The sequence below is a fragment of the Heterocephalus glaber genome, unplaced genomic scaffold (assembly GCF_053883595.1).
Source record: "Heterocephalus glaber isolate CG9 unplaced genomic scaffold, H.glaber_assembly_v1.0 deba00000347, whole genome shotgun sequence".
In the NCBI taxonomy this organism is placed as follows: domain Eukaryota; kingdom Metazoa; phylum Chordata; class Mammalia; order Rodentia; family Bathyergidae; genus Heterocephalus; species Heterocephalus glaber.
This window is the reverse complement of record NW_028258143.1, coordinates 54,593,937-54,607,408: the sequence shown is the minus strand read 5'-3', so window position 1 is coordinate 54,607,408 and position 13,472 is coordinate 54,593,937. Positions and strand designations below refer to the sequence as shown.

General features: G+C 36.6%; 1 pseudogene; it reads left to right on the top strand.

Moving 5' to 3' along the window:
• Positions 1-1,627: 1,627 nt before the first annotated feature.
• On the top strand, positions 1,628-13,125 carry LOC101714224 (T-complex protein 1 subunit alpha pseudogene; annotated as a pseudogene).
• The last annotated feature ends 347 nt before the right edge of the window (positions 13,126-13,472 follow it).

The window sequence follows — 13,472 nt, the reverse complement described above, 5'->3', positions numbered from 1 at the left end:
AATAATCAATGTCCCTATTTTGAAACTTGTTAAGACATTGAAGTTACCTCATTTAAATGAGTCTTTATCTTCTTACTTACATTTTCTTTTATAACTTAGAATAGAGGCTAATTTTGCAAGATAATGAATGGTCTATTAAATGTATGAAAACTGATCAAAAGCTTAAAACTTCAAAGGATAAAGATGGATGCAGTACATACCTGTATTCCCAGCTACTCAGGATGCTGAGGTAGGAAGAATGATTGAGCCCAGGAGTTTGAGGCCAGGCTGGGCAATATCCTGGAAAAACAGAAATTCGAAGGATGTTCAATGCCATTCTGGTAGTAAGTTTTTTTCATTCTTTAACATACGGGACTGTAGAATATGTGTTCTCTCTCTCTCTCTCTCTCTCTCTCTCTCTCTCTCTCTCTCTCTCTCTCTCTCTCTCTCTCTCTCTTTCTCTCTCCATGCGCGTGTGAGTGCACATATGGAGAAAAAAATATTTCAAATATGAATTTGTGCCCTATTTAAATTCTGCCCCTAGTTTTAATCAATTGTTCACTAAATCTGAATTGTATTTTATGAGTCAATACTTCTCATGGTTATCCTTTACAATAGAGAAATCAATAGTATTCTGACTAATATCTTCCACTTTTTTCCTTAACCCATTTTCAGTTTTTAGCAATCTGAATAAAAATGAATTTGGCTTCATTTGAGGGGGGAAAGTGAAATTGTAGGTTTGATTGGCTTAGGAATAGTTTACAGGCATCTGGGAAGTGTTCTAAAAAGGATCTACAGCCTTTTTAGAGGACCTACAGTTCACAAGAACCTAACCTGGCAGCCTCCTACCTTTAGTGTTTTCTCTGAATCTCTTTCCCGCCACTGACCACCTGCAAAGACAAAAGCCATTTCATGGTGGGGAAGATATTTGAATCTAGTGCCAATTATAAAATGCTCTATAGAGCTATATGTTATGATTTATAAAGCAACTCAGATCAAATGAAGATCCCACAAATATAGTTATATCCAGAAAAAATCTAGATAAAATATTGTTAAACAACAGTCCACTAAGCAGGCTCCAACTCTGTTTTTTAAATGCTGTAAAAAGCCATTTTTCTAATGTTGTTCAGTCTTGGGTCAACCACAGAATTCCCTTTACCATTAAATGCAGATGAAGAATGGAATCCACAAATGCTACAGAAAATCACCAATGTGTGGATCTTTCTTGAAAAGTCAATTCAGAAAATGGACCAGAGATACAAGGGTCCTCTGGCTGCAACCCTGGAAAGCACCAGGAACTTTCTCTTTCCTCTTCTTCTTCCATGCCAGATAAGAGCATCAGAGCTTCCAAGCTCTAAAATAAAAGATTAGAAAGAATGATAAAAGTGAAAGGACTCCATGAACAAGAAGGAGCAACAGTCTGTCCTGCCTTGTGGCTGGTCAAGGAGAAGGTAGTATGAGGTGCTGTGTTACCCAGAAGCCCCTTGCACTGCTCTGGCCTCTCAATACTACCGATGCTCTTGGGGCCGCTGCACAGCTTGGGGACCAAGGTACTGGTTGTCAGCTGTGATCTGAGTGAAACTTGAGGCGGACCCCACTGTGAAGATGAAGGGTCCTTGTTATGATACCCACAACACTGGGAAGGTGATCTGCTGCACTTTCAATTGCAAATATCATAAAAAATTCTCTTGGTTCCATTGGCTTGGATAACATATTGGTGATGTAACCATTACTAATGATGGTGCCACTATCCTGATGTTACTGGAAGTGGAACATCCTGCAGCTAAAGTTCTTTGTGAGTTGGCTGATCTACAAGACAAAGAAGTTGGAGATGGAACTACTCAGTGGTTATTATTGCAGCAGAGCTTCTGAAAAATGCAGATGAAGTAGTCAAACAGAAAATCCACCTCACATCAGTTATTAGTGGCTATCAACTTGTTCACAAGGAAGCAGTGTGCTATATAAGTGAAAACCTAATTATTAACACAAGATGAACTTGGAAGATATTGCCTGATTAATGCTGCTAAAATGTCGATGTCTTCCAAAATTAATGGGATAAATGGTGATTTTTTTCTAATATGGTAGTAGATGCTGTACTTGCTGTTAAACACATAGCTATAAGAGGCCAGCCTCACTCTCCAGTCAATTCTGTTAATATTCTTAAAGCCCATGGGAGAAGTCAGACAGAAAGCATGCTGATCAGTGGCTGTGCACAGGATCCAGGATATGTCCAAGAGAATAGCTAATGCAAAAATTGTGTGCCAAAAATCACCAAATCAAAGACTTGGTTTTTCAAAAGAATAAATAAAATTGATAAACCCTTAGCCAACCTTATCAAAAAAAGGAAAGAAAGGGCTCAAATCCATAGTCATAACAGATCCAACATAAATCCAGAGGATCATCAATACCTACTTCGAGAAACTGTACTCTAATAAAATGGAAAACACAGAAGAAATGGACAGATTTCTAGATATATATGAATTACCAAAGTTGAACAAAGAAGATATAAAAATTCTGAACACCCCAATTACAATCAGTGAAATTGATAACATAATTAAAAATTTACCAACAAAGAAAAGCCCAGGTCCTGATGGATTCACTTCTGAATTCTACAAGACATTTAGAGAAGAACTATTGCCACTACTCTTTAAACTTTTCAATGAAATCGAAAGGAAAGTAATACTTCCAAATTCACTCCTGGAAGCAAGTGATGCTGTGATTCCAAAACCAGGGAAAGACCCAACCAAAAAAGAAAACTACAGGCCAATCTCCCTAATGAATATAGATGCAAAAATCCTCAAGAAGATACTGGCAAACAGAATGCAGATGGTCATTAAGAAGATCATACACCCTGACCAAATTGGATTTATCCCAGAGATGCAAGGATGGTTCAACATTTGTAAATCAATAAATGTAATACATTATAGTAACAGAGTCAAGGACAAAAACCATATGATCATCTCGATGCAGAAAAAGCATTTGATAAAATTCAACACCCATTCATGATAAAAACCCTGCATAAAATTGGAATAGAGGGTCTTTATTTCAACTTGATAAAGGCTATCTATGAAAAACCCACAGCCAACATCATACTAAATGGTCAAAGACTGAAAACCTTCACGCTAAAATCAGGAACAAGACAAGGATGTCCACTGTCACCATTCCTGTTCAATATAGTTTTGGAAACATTAGCCACAGCAATTGGACAAGAGAAAGGAATAAAAGGAATAAAGATAGGAAAGGAAGAAGTTAAACTGTCATTATTGGCTGAACATATGATACTCTACATTGAAGACCCAAAAAACTTTGCCAAAATACTTCTAGACTTAATTTACAGATATAGTAGAGTAGCTGGATACAAGGTAAACACCGAAAGATCAATAGCCTTCTTGTACACAGTCTCACTGAGAGAGAAATTAGGGAAATAATCCCTTTCACAAAAGCATCCAAAAAAAGAAATATCTAGGAATCAATCTAATGAAGGAAGCACAAGACCTCTACATTGAGAAATATAACACTCTGAAAAAAGAAATCAAACAGGATATAAGAAAATGAAAAGACATTCCTTTTTCCTGAGTAGGAAGAACCAATATAGTGAAAATGGCTGTACTTCAAAAGCTGCTATATAGATTCAATGCAATCCTGGTTGAAATTCCAACAGTATATTTCACAGATCTAGAGAAAACAATCCAAAAATTCATTTGGTACCAGAAGAAACCTAGAATAGCAAAAGCAATTCTAGGCAACAAAGATATGACAGGGGGTATCACAATCCCCAACTTGAAACTATACTCCAAAGCCACTGTGATAAAAACAGCATGGTACTGGCAAAGAAACAGACCTGAGGATCAGTGGAATAGACTAAAAGATACAGAAACAACTCCAGACATACTCAGCTACCTCATCTTTGACAAAGGAGCCAACCATCCTCACTGAAGGAAAGATAGCCTCTATAATAAATGGTGCTGGAAAAACTGGATTTCAACTTGCCAAAGATTAAAACTAGGCCCCTATCTTTCACCATGCAGTAAATTAAAATCAAAGTGGATTAAAGATCTAAATATTAAAACAGAAACACTAAACTTGCTGGAAGATAAGTTAGATAGAACTCTTGAAGATATTGGCATAGGAAAAGACTTTATGAACAAATCCTCAGTCACATGTGAACTAGCACAAAGATCAACAAAAGGGATCTCATCTTATTAAAAAGCTTCTGCACTGCAAGAGAAACCATCAACAGAGCTAAGAGACAACCTACAATGTGGGGGGAAAATTTTACCAGCTGTTCCTCAGACAAAGGTCTACTATCTAGAATATATAAAGAACTCAAAAAATCAGACCCCCCCCCCAAATATAAAGACCCAGTTCAAAAATGGGCATCTGAAATAAACAGACATTTCTCAGACAAAGAAGTAAAAGCAGCAAATAAACATGAAAAAATGTTCAACGTCACTGGTCTTTCGAGAGATGCAGATGAAAACAACACTGAGATTCCACCTCACCCCAGTAAGAATGGCTGCTATCAAGAAATCAACCAGATTGCCCCCAGTGCCAAGGAGCAGACCTGCCCCCAACACAGAGGAGGTGAACCTTCCAGGCCACCATACCACTGCCCTCAGCACCAAGAAGCAGAGCTCCCGCCAGCACAGAGGAGGTGAACCTTCCGGGCCACTGTACCACTGCCCCCAATGCTGAGGAGCAGAGCTGCCCCCAGCATAGAGGAGGCAAAACTTCTGGGCCACCGTACCATCACCCCCAGAACTGAGGAGCAGAGTTGCCCCCAGCACAGAGGAGGTGAACCTTCCAGGCCACTCACTGTACCACCACCACCAGCACCGAGGAGGTGAGCCCACCCAACCAACCCCCACCCCACCTCCGTTGAAATGAGAAGACACGTAAACAAGTCTCAGAACTAGACTTCCAGATCACCTAAAGCAACCCCAAAGGTAAATGAGATGGAACAATCTGATACTCAACCACCTGGACTCCCTGAACTGGCAACAAAACAGGATCTGGAAAAAATGAAATCAGAAATAATTTCTCAGATAACAGCAAAAATTGTGTCCATAGTGCAAGACATGACTAATAAATCTAGAGAGGACACATTAAAAAAATAGAGGAGCTGAGGAACATGATGGAATCCCAACATAGGAAACAAATGGAATCCATAAAACAGATACAAACAGATTTCCAGGAGATGAAAAACTCCATTGAAAGTCTACACAGCAGAATGAACCAATATGAGGACAGAATTTCAGATATAGAAGATAAGATTGCAATTAGTGACCAGGAAAAGAAAAATTGCTTTAAAATTGTAAGGGAACACGAGAAATCAATCCAGCAGCTGCTAGACGATGCAAAGAAGAATAACATAAGACTGAGTGGAGTCAATGAAGAAAGAGGAGAGAATGCAGATGACATAAAAAAACTCTTCACAGAAGTGATGGCAGAAAACTTCCCAAGCAGGGGAAAAGAACTTGACATACAGATAAGTGAGCCATATAGGACTCCAGCTAGCCTTAATAAAAAAAAAAAAATCCACACATAGGAATATAATAGTTAGGATTCCAAAAACCAGACAGAAGAAAATTCTACAAGCAGTGAGAGAAAAGAAACAAATCACATACAAAGGAAAGCCCATAAGAATCACAGAAGATTTCTCAATGCAAACCCTCAAGGCAAGAAGAGCTTGGAGTGATGTATTTCAAGCCCTAAAGGAAAACAGCCTCCAACCCAGATTGATGTACCCTGCAAAACTATCTTTCAAAATTGATGGAGAAATAAGATACCTTCATAATAAAGAGCACGTTAGGAACTTCATGAATACCAAACCAGCATTCCAAAAAGTTTTAGACAATATCCTAGGAAAAGACAATGAGGATCACAACCCCAGGAAGCCCAGCAGAATGAATTCATTGGGTGTGACAAATTAAACGCAAAGGGAGAGAATCTAACAAGAAGAAAAAGTCATGACAAGGCTTTTAAAACTTTTAACTTCATCTCCCTACTGTGTGTATAATTCAATCTTATTATTGTACTGATTAGTATTTTTCTGATTCTACTGTTGCACACCTTTCCTTGTGCTGTACTGGCTATTTATCATCTTCTTGTGTCTACATTTTAATTGAGTTGTCTATTAATGACCTGTAGGAGTTCTTTATCTACTCTGGTCATAAGTTATATGCATTGTAAATATGGTCTGTTTAAGGACTACTTTTCATTTTAATGATGTCATTTAAAGTTCTAATTTTTGATGGAATCTCATTTATCAACTTTTTTCTTTTATACATCATGTTTTTTGTATCCTAGGTAGTTCTTGCCTACCCTAAGTTCATAAACATTTGCCCTTATAATTTCTTCTTAAAGTTTTATAGTTTTACTCTTTCATATTTAGGTTCATAGATCCTTTCAAGTTATTTTTATTTATGGAAATAAAGGGTTGAGGTTAATTTTTTATGTACAGATACCAGGTTTTCTAGTGCCGTTTGCTGAAAACACTATGTTTTCCTCAGCTCTTGAATTGAGTTTATATTCTATAAAATGCTAATGTTAAATAATCTTTCAAAACTCAATGGACCATGCATGTGTGGTTCTATTTCTAGATTCTCTGTTTTATTCAAATCATCTATATGTCTTTCCTTACACCAACACTGCCTTGATTACTGTAGCTTTAGAAGAAGTCTTAAAATTAGGTACTAAACGTCTTCCAACACTGTTTTCTTTTTTTTCTTTTTCTTTTTACTTTTCTAGGTCCTTTTACTCCTACATAACATTTAAGTTTCAATATCCAATTCTTCATTTATAGCAAGTATACATAGACCAGAATTTTTGTATATAACTTGTGTTTTCTAATCCTGATAAATTCAAATACAAGTTCTAGGGGCTCCTAGAGATTTCCTAGTATTTTCTCTCTAGATGATCATTTCGTCTACCCATAAAGATTTTGCTTCTACCTTGTCAATCCTATCCTAATTGTGTCACTTTATTGCCAGACTATTTTGGTTTGGGGCTATGTTTCAAAGTTTAATGGACAGATGAAGAGTAGGCATATCTGTCCTTGTTCCTCACCTTAAGGAGAAAGCATTGTATCTTCTCCATTCATATAAGGTGTTCTCGCTGGAAGTATGGAGTACATGTCTTTAATCTGTTGAGAAGGTTCTATTCTACTTCTAGTCTCCTGATAGCTTTTACCATGAACAGCTATAGAATTTAGTTCGATAACTTTTTCTCCAACTAGTGACAGGATCATTTGGCTTTTTCCTTTCCTCTGTTAAAATGATGACTTTTGGGGTGGATCTTCCAATGCTGAACCAACACCGCCATCCCTAGAATAAAACCACTTTTTATGTACTGCCAGATCTGACTTCTAATAGTTTGTTTTGTTAAACAAATTTCTATCTATGTTCATAATTTTTTTTCTATTATCTTTAATTAGTTTTAGGATTAGCACAATGTTGATTTCCTAAAAGGAGGGGAGAAATGTTCCCTTTTTTTCTGCTTTAAATGTTTGATATAATTTATCAATTAAAATGTATATGAGCCTGCTGTTGTCATATAGGTAGGTTTTCAAGCTAGGAATATACTTTCTTTAATAGGTACTATTCAAATTTTATATTTCCTCCAGAGTTAGTTTCATTAATTTGTCTTCGAAGGTACTTCTTAGAAGTTGTCAAATTTATTTCTAAACAGATTTTTCCAATATGCTTTCTAAATCATTTTAAATTCTGTAAAATCTGTGGTAATGTCTCCTGGGTCTTGATATTTTAATTTTAAAAATGCATAATTCATATTGTGTAATAGGAAGTAAAGGTCTGAAGGATCAGGGGAAGTGGGAGGGGTAGCAGAAAGAAAAGAAGGGAAAAGAAATATATGAGAAAAGGAAAAAAATGGAAACAAAATCTTTGCAAATAGGGAAGGGTGGAGGGGGTGAAGGGAGGGCAGGGGAAGGAGAAAAAAATAAGAACCAAGATACTCATGTATTGATACTCTTGTACTCATGGTACAAGATCCCAATGATGAATGTAACTGTATTTTATACCTAAAATGTACCAATAAACTTAATGGGGGAAAAAAATCAATAAATAAATCTACACATAGGCATATAATAGTTAGGATTCCAGAAACTCAACAGAAGAAAAAATTCTACAAGCAGTTAGAGAAAAGAAGCAAATCACATACAAAGGAAAGCCCATCAGAATCACAGCAGACTTCTCAATGCAAACCCTCAAGGCAACAAGAACTTGGAGTGAAATATTGCAAGTCCTAAAGGAAAACAGCCTCCAACCCAGATTGATATACCCTCCAAAACTATCTTTCAAAATGGATGAATAAATAAGATACTTTCATGACAAAGAGCACCTTAGAAACTTCATGAATACCAAACCAGTACTCCAAAACATTCTAGACAATATCCTAGGAAAAGACAATGAGGATCACAACCCCAGGAAGCACAGCAGAATGAATCCATTGGGTGCGACAAAAAATTAAACACAAAGGGGGAGGATCCAACAAACAGAAAAAGTCATGACAATGATAAGTCAGTATGTATCAGTTATAACCATCAATGTTAATGGTCTCAATACACCAATCAAAAGAAATAGACTGGCAGAATGGGTCAAGAAGCAAGGTCCAACAATATGCCACATATAAGAAACACAATTAATTCAAAAAGAAACTCATAGACTGAAAGTTAAAGGGATGAAAACAATACTCCAGGTGACAGGGAATCCCCAAAAAAGCAGGAGTAGCTATCCTCTTTGCAGATCAAGTGGATTTCAAACCAAATTCTGAAACACTTCTGTTCCCAAGAATTTCAGATAAGGGATCATCAACTTGTAGGTACAAATCTATTGTGAACATGTGTTTACATTTCTCTTAAGTTAAAAACTTAAGAACAGGACTGTTGGTCCTTAACAGTAATACAAGCAATTTCTGTATTGTTTTCCAAAATGGTTTTATCATTTTACATTCACATTAGCAGTATTAGAATGTTCTTACTGATTCACACCTAAGCTGACATTTGTTCTTTTAAAACTTTTAACTTCATCTCCCTAATGAGTGCATAATTCAATCTTTTTATTGTACTGATTAGTATTTTTCTGATTCTAGTGTTGCACACCTTTCCTTGTGCTGTACTGGCTATTTATCATCTTCTTGTGTCTACTTTTTAATTGGGTTGTCTATTAATGACCTGTAAGAGTTCTTTATATGGGCCGGGGAATTAGCTCAGTGGTTTCGCTACCTGCTGCATAAGCGCAAGGAGCCGAGTTCGATCCCTGGTCCCCCCCCCGCCCCCCCCCAAAAAAGAGTTCTTTTATATATTCTGGGTATAGGTTATATGCATTATAAATATATTCTGTTAAAAAGGACTACTTTTCATTTTTTTAATGATGTCTTTTGGGGGGGGGGCAGGGATTGAACTCAGGTCCTTGCACTTGCACGGCAGGCGATGAAACCACTGAGCTAAATCCTTGGCTATGATGTCTTTTAAAGTTCTAAATTTTGATGGAATCTCATTTATCAACTTTTTTCTTTTACACATCATGTTTTTTATATCCTAGGAAATTCTTCCCTACCCTAAATTCATAAACATTTTCCCTTATAATTTCTTCTTAAAGTTTTATAGTTTTACTCTTTCATATTTAGGTTCATAGATCCTTTCAAGTTATTTTTATGTGTGGAAATAAGGGGTTGAGGTCAATTTTTTACATATGGATACTAGGTGTTCTGGTACCATTTGTTGAAAACACTATCTTTTCCTCTCCTCTTGAGTTTATGTTCTATAAAATGGTAATATTAAATAATCTTTCAAAAATCAGTAGACCATTTATGTGTGATTCTATTTCTAGATTCTCTGTTTTATTCCATTGATCTATGTGTCTTTCCTTACACCAACACTGCCTTGATTACTGTAGCTTTAGAGGAAGTCTTAAAATTAGGTAATAAATGTCTTCCAACACTGTTACTTTTTTTTCTTTTTACTTTTCTAGGTCCTTTTACTCCTACGTGACTTTCAAATTTCAATATCCAATTCTTCCTTTATAGCAAGTATACATAGACCTGAATGTTTATATATACCTTATGTTTTCTAATTGTGCTAAATTCAAATACAAGTTCTAGGGGCTCCTAGAGATTTCTTAGTATTTTCTCTCTAGATGATCATTTCATCTACATATAAAGAGTTTACTTCTACCTTGCCCATCCTATGCTATTTGTTTCTTTTTATTACCAGACTATTTTGGTTTGGGGCTATGTTTCAAAGATTAATGGACTGATGAAGAGTAGCCATATCTGCCCTTGTTCCCCACCTTAGGGAGCAAGCATTGTATCTTTTCCATTCATATAAGGTGTTTTTGCTGGAAGTATGGAGTACATGTCTTTTATCTGTTGAGAAGGTTCTGTTCTACTTCTAGACTCCTGATAGCTTTTACCATGAACAACTGTAGAATTTAGTCCAATACTTTTTCTGCAACTACTGACAGGATCATATGGCTTTTTCCTTTCCTCTGTTAAAATGATGACTTTTGGGGTGGATCTTCCAAAGCTGAACCAACATTGCCATCCCTATAATAAAACCACTTTCTACATACTGCCAGATCTGACTTCTAGTACTTTGTTTTGTTAAACAAATTTTTATCTATGTTCATACTTTTTTCTTCTATTATCTTTATCCAATTTTAGGATTAGCACAATGTTAATTTCCTAAAATGAGGGGAGAAGTGTTCCTTCTGTTTTTTGCTTTAAATGTTTGATACAATTCATCAGTTACAATGTGTATGAGCCTGTTGTCTTATAGGTAGGTTTTCAAGCTAGGAATATACTTTCTTTAAATAGGTGCTATTCAAAATTTATATTTCTTCGAGTCAGTTTCATTAATTTGTCTTCCAAGGTACTTCATAGAAGTTGTCAAATTTATTTCAAAACAGATTTTTGTAATATGCTTTCTATATCCTTTTAAATTCTGTAAAATCTGTGGTAATGTCCTCTAAATCTTGATACTGTAATTTTTTAAAAAATGTATAATTGATATTGTGTAATAGAAAGAAAAGGTCTAAAGGGGTAGGGGAAGTGGGAGGGGTAGGGGAAAGGAAAGAAGGGAAAAGAAAAAATATGAGAAAAGAAACAAATGGAAACAAATATTTGTAAATAAGGAAGGGTGGAGGGGGTGAAGGGAGGGCAGGGGAATGGGAAAAAAATAAGAACCATGGGCCACCGATTTAGCTCAGTGTTTCCGGCACCTACCTTGCAAACGCAAGGTCTCAAGTTCAATCCCTGGTACCAAAAATAAAAAAGAATGAAGATACATCATGTAAAGGTACAAGACGCCAATGATGAATGTAACTGTATTGTACACCTAAAATGTATCAATAAACTTAATGGAAAAAAAATCAACCAATGGGGTTGTGGGGAGAAAGGAACCCTTCTTCATTGTTGGTGGGAGTGCAAACTGGTGCAACTACTTCGGAAATCAATATGGAAACACCTCAAAGAACTAGGATTAGACGTCCTATTTGATCCAGCTATTCCTCTGCTGGGGATCTTCCCAAAAGAATAAAAAGAATCATACCACAGCAATATATGCTCACCCATGTTTATAGCAGCACAGTTTGTAATAGCTAAAACTTGAAAACAGCCCAAATGCCCATCAACTGGAGATTGGATAAAGAAGATGTGGTTTTTCTATAAAATTAAGCACTACTCAGCCATAAAACAATGAGAAATTAGGGACATTTATAGCTAAGTGGATGCACATTGAGGCCATACTCTTAAGTGAAATAAATAGGACACACATGTATAAATACCAAATAGTTTCTCTAGTGTGAGAAACTGAAAGTGTGAATAAGGATTAAAATGTATAATTTATATTGTGAAATAGGAAGAAAAGGTGCAGGGGAAGTGGGAGGGGTAGGGGAAAGAAAAGAAGAGAAAAGAAAAACTACGAGAAAAGGAAAATAATGGAAACAAAATCTTTGTAAATAGGGAAGAGAGGAGAGGGTGATGGGAGGGCAGGGGAATGGGGAAAAAATAAGAACCAAGATACATCATGTAAAGGTACAAGATCCCAATAATGAATGTAACTGTATTTTATACCTAAAATGTACCAATAAACTTAATGGAAAAAAAATTGTGCACCTTCACTTCAGCCTGCAGAAAAGAAAAATAAAGTGAGTGTGGTTATTTCAGACCCTAAGAAATTGGACCAAATTAGATAAAGAGAACCAGATATCACCAAGGAGAGAATTTAGAAGATCACAGCTACCAGTGCCAATGTTACTCTAATAGCTGTTGGAACTGATGACATGTTTCTGAAGTATTTTGTGGATGGAGGCAATATGGCAGTTAGAAGAGTCTTTAAAAGGGACCTTGAGCACATTGCTAAAGCTTCTGGAGGAACTATTCTGTCAACCTTAGCCAATTTGGAAGGTTAAGACACTTTTAAGCTACAATGTTGGCACAAGCAGAAGAGGTGGTAGAGGAGAGAATTTGTGATGATGAACTGATCTTAATCAAAGATACTAAGGCTCCTACATCTACATCAGCTATCTTACAAGGGCAAATGATTTCATGTGTGATGAGATGGAGCACTCTTTACCTGATGCACTTTGTGTGGTGAAGAGAGTTTTGGAGTCAAAATCTGTGGTTCCAGGTGCAGGTGCTGTAGAAGCAGCCCTTTCTGTCTGCCTTGAAAACTATGCAACTAGGGTGGGATCTTGGGAACAGCTTGACATTGAAGAGTTTGCAAGATCTCTTCTTGTCATTCCTAACACACTAGCAGTGAATGCTACCAAAGACTCCACAGATCTGGTTGCAAAGTTAAGAACTTTACAACATGCGATTCAAGTTAACCCAGAGCATAAAAATCTAAAATGAATTGGTCTTGATTTGATCAATGGTAAACAAACAAACAAGGGTGTCTGAACCAACCATAGTTAAAGTTTACAAAAAACCTTGAAATTTGCTACAGAAGGTATAATTATCATTCTTCAAACTGATGATCTGATTAAATTGTGCCCTGAAAGAAAAGATGATAATCATGGAGGTTTTGAAGATGCTATTCACTCTGGAGCCCTTGATGGCAATCTGATTTCCCCTTTATTTATGACAATTTTAGATGCAACGTCTTGCACCTTGAGTATTACACATTGAAGTACAAGAAGCTGTCAGGAGAAGAGGAGGAGGAGAAGGAAAAGAGAAAGAATAAGGAGGAGGAGAAAGAGAGAAGAAGGGAAGAGGAGGAAAAGGAGAAGGATATGAAGGAGGAAAGGAGAAAAAGGAGAGGGAGAAGGGGAAGGATGAAAAAGAGGAGGAGGAAAAAGAGGAAGGGGAGGAGAAGTGGAGGAAGAAGAAGTAGCGGGGAGCAGGAGTAAAAGAAATAGGAATGGGTAAAGGGAGATGAGAGGGGAAGGGTTCCAGAAAGAGGGGCTGTATGGAGGGTCCCCATAATAACTCTTACATATTGTTAATCCAGACCTAAGAAAGCTAGAATGATGGCA